The following is a 4,428-nucleotide window of genomic DNA, read 5'->3' as shown; positions in this document are numbered from 1 at the left end:
TGGGCCGGGTCGTTGTCCGAGTTCTGCGAACTGCTCATTCCCCTCCACCACCCGACTGCATAGATTGGCCCGCTCGACCTAATGATCTTCAGCGAGTGGTTTTCTACCGATAATGGGTTCTATAGACACGCTTCTGGCAGCACATCACCCTTCGTGGAGAGTGCTGGGCTGCTTTATCAGACACAATGGAGCCTCTGAAGTTTTTAGGCTTCTCAATGTAATCCCATTTTCATCCATTCAGGGACACTGCAGATTTATATCTTGGTCAGCTTCGATTTTCTCTGGAACAGATCTCACCTTTCCCTCTTGGCTGGCCGACCGGATTGGTCGAGCGGTTCTAGGCGCTACAGTCTGGACCTGCGCGACCGCTGCGGTCGCAGGTTCGAATCCTGCCTCAGGCATTGATGTGTGTGATGTCCTTAGCTTAGTTAGGTTTAAGTAGTTCTAAGTTCTAGGGGACTGATGACCTCAGAAACTAAATCCCATAGTGCTCAGAGCGATTTGAACCTCTTGGCTGTCTTCACGATTTAATGGTTCCTTGAAATGCCATGTCTTTGTACCAGTGCCTGTCTGGTCATAATCATCACCCCACTCATGCTCTTGCTGGACAAAAATACGGAAACACCACGAGAAATGAATGCTTCAACATAAAAGCGCTGTTGCATCTGATCAAGAACGGCACATTTGCAGTGTTTTCAATACGTAGCAAGTGGCAGTCATAGTCAGAACTATGTTCTGTGTAGTTTTGAGTGTATAATGTCGGTGCCAGGTGTGTTCGAGAGTGGGCAGACTGTTGGTGTTCGTAAGATGGGTGCTTCCGTAGGCCTGAACGAGATAGTCAAAACATTTAGTGTTTCATGAAGCAGCGTACTGAAGATTAATACCGCACACTGAGAAAGCCTGAAAACATCACGCACTAACTCACAACGCTGACGAAATTGTGTGCTGAGTGATCGTGACGGGCGGCCATTTGTGTTGCAACAGAAGATAAGGGGATTACAACTGGAAAAGTCATTACAGTACTAAATATACCACTCGTGAACCTTGTCAGCACCAAAACAACACTAAGGGAATCCCATAAGCTGGGAACTGAAAGGCGAAATGGAATTCCCTTAACAGAGATACAGTTGTCCCTAACAGGATAATGCGGTGGCGAAGGTTAAAACTGGACTATGGAGCAATGGAAGAATATTCTTTGGCCGAAACAGTCTTGTTTCACACTGTTTTCAACTTCTGGCCGAGTTTATGTCCCATGAATAAAACGTGGTAGGGCTCGGTGATGATTTAGACGGTCATATCATTGCTTTCCGTGGGCAAGATCACATTATTGTCAATGACTACGTGACCGTTTTGGCTGGTCTGGACCATCCCATGGAACAACTGTGTTCCACAATCGTGACGCTGTATTCCAAGACGACATAGCCACTGTCCACGCAGCTCGCACAGTCCAGGTCTCGTTTTGTGAACACGGGGATGAATTGTCGCCTTTCCCCTGGCCCCCACACGCACCACATCTGAATATTATCGAGCGCTAATGGTCTGCTTTGGAGAGATGGGTGCGTGATTGCTATACACTGCCATCATCGCCACAACTTCCAATATTATGCAGGAAGCAGGATATAAGACTCCCTCCAAAATCATGCAGGACCAGTATTTACCAGTTTCGAGACGAATGGAAGCTGTTTTGAATGCCAGCGTGTTTCCTCGGTAGTATTATGTATGATAGTGTGTTTTTACATGTCCACATCTTTGTCTATCTCCTGTGCATTACAGAAAGATACCTATTACTCATCTACATCTACATGGATACTCTGCAAATCACATTTAAGTGCCTGGCAGAGGATTCATCGAACCACATTCACAATTCTCTATTATTCCAATCTCGTATAGCGAGCGGAAAGAATGAACATCTATATCTCTCCAAACGACCTCTGATTTCCATTATTTATCGCAGTGATCGTTCCTCCCAGTGTAGGTCGGTGTCAACAAAATATTTTCGCATTCGGAGGAGAAAGTTGGTGATTCGAATTCCATCACAACGAAAAACGCCTTTCCTTTAATGATGTCCAGCCCAAATACTGTATCATTTCTGTGAGACTCTCTCCAATATTTCGCGATAATACAGAACGTGCTGCCTTTCTTTGAACTTTTTCGATGTACTCCGTCTGTTATATCTGGTAAAGATACCATACCGCGCAGCAGTACTCAAAAGAGGATGGACAAGCGTAGTGTACGCAGTCTCCTTAGAAGGTGTGTTGCATTTTCTAAGTGTCCTGCCTATAAAATGGAGTCTTTGGTTAGCCTTCTCCACAACATTTTCATGTGTTCCTTCCAATTTTAGTTGTTTGTAATTGTAATACCAAGGTATTTAGTTAAATTTACGGCTTTTAGATTAGACTGATTTATCGTGTAACCGAAGTTTAACGAGTTCCTTTTAGCACTCATGTGGATGATCTCACACTTTTCGTTATTTAGGGTCAACTGCCACTTTTCGCACCATTCAGATATCTTTTCTAAGTCGTTTTGCAGTTTGTTTTGAACTTCTGATGACTTAATTAGTCGGTAAACGACTGCGTCATCTGCAAACAACCGAAGGCGGATGCTCAGATTGTCTCCCAAATCGTTTATATAGATAAGGAAGAGCAAAGGGCCTATAACACCCGCTTCAGGCAAATGCCGGGATGGTTCCTTTGAAAGGGCACGGCCGATTTCCTTCCCCATCCTTCCCTCACCCGAGCTTGCGCTCCGTCTCTAATGACCTCGTTGTCGACGGGACGTTAAACACTAATATCCATCCATCCTATAACACTACCTTGGAGAACGCCAGAATTCACTTATTTTTACTCGATGACTTTCCGTCAATTACTACGAACTGTGACCTCTCTGACAGGAAGTCACAAATCCAGTCACATAACTGAGACGATATTCCACAAGCACGCAATTTCGAGCCGCTTTTGTGGTACCGTGTCAAAAGCCTTCCGGAAATCCAGAAATACGGAATCGATCTGAAATTAGTCATTAGCACTCAACGCTTCGTAACTCTACATGAAATGCCCAGGGCAAAATATTTAAATTATACGTGGAGTAAAAACTTCTACTGGTCGTTTTGAAATTACAACATTTGCACTGTTATTGCCTTTATGTTTAATGGTACGATAAGTCAACGATCTAACTGTTTGAAAATCAAAGTACGCGCGGTCTCACTCAAAACCATAACTGGTTGGCAAAAGCAGTGACTTTACTTTCATAACACTGACACTATTTTCAAAATATACAGCTTTCTTAGTTGTTTTCTTGACTCTTAGCATTCGTAGAACTTAGTCCAATACGCTTTTTGCATAAGCATTCTACGGAATCACGTGGGCAACTGTAACCAAACGTTATCCTTTAGAATGATTCCCATTTTCTCAAAAATTTTACTAAATTACTGCCCACACTAATTAAGAGCTTTGTATATTTTGCAGCCTATGTGAGGTCTGACTGACTATTCAAGATATTCGGACACTTCAATTTCCATAACCTCTGTGCTCCCAACTGCTTATTTAAATACCACTGGTACTAATATTTGTATCTGCTTTGCAGGCAGCTAGCAACTGATATGTTGTCATGTAGGGAATCCCAGCTGCGTTTATCGTTAACCAGTGCTTAGAAGCTACTGACGGGCAATTAACACAATACAGATGCACTCATTCTTGAAGCACAGCACAGCAGTATATAACGAAAGTGGTTGAGTGACTTCCATACTTTACAGTAAGTCTTTCTGCAGCACACGTACACAGACAAAACTACACGAAGGGTGTTCAAGAAGTTTTCTGAAAGCAGACTGGTTTTATTCAGGATTCCAATACGTCGTATTATTCCCCACTCCTTTGGCTACATAACTCTATTTTTCAAAGTAATGTCCGTTCAATGCAACAGCCCTGCACCACCTTACTTTGAGAGCTTGTATGCCGCATGGTGCGACTCTACTGGTCGACGTCTGAGCCAACGTCTGGCTGCGTTACTAACCTCCCTATAACCCACGTAATGCTTCCCGCAGAGAGCATCCTTCACTGGTCCAAACAGATGGAAGTCGGAAGGTGCGAGATCCGGCTGTAGGTTGGATGAGGAAGAACAGCCCAATGAAGATCCGTGAGCTCCTCTCGGGTCCGCAGAGTTGCGTGGGGCCTTGTGTTGTCGTGGAGGAGGAGAAGTTCGTTTCCATTTTTGTGGCAACGATCCGCTGTTTCTTCGATTTCCTGAGAGTAGTACAACACGCTTCACAGTTGATCGTTGCACCATGAGAGAGGACATCAAACAGAACAGCCCTTCAGAGTTCGAAAAGACCCTCGCCATGACTTTACCAACTGAAAGTGCGACTTTCAACTTTTTCTCGGAGGAGAGGTTACGTGGCGTCAGTCCATGGAATGTCGTTTCTGTTTCCGGTTC

Source organism: Schistocerca piceifrons, chromosome 1, assembly GCF_021461385.2.
Source record: "Schistocerca piceifrons isolate TAMUIC-IGC-003096 chromosome 1, iqSchPice1.1, whole genome shotgun sequence".
NCBI classification, from domain to species: Eukaryota; Metazoa; Arthropoda; class Insecta; order Orthoptera; family Acrididae; genus Schistocerca; species Schistocerca piceifrons.
The sequence above is the reverse complement of the archived record's forward strand: the minus strand, read 5'-3'. Positions refer to the sequence as shown.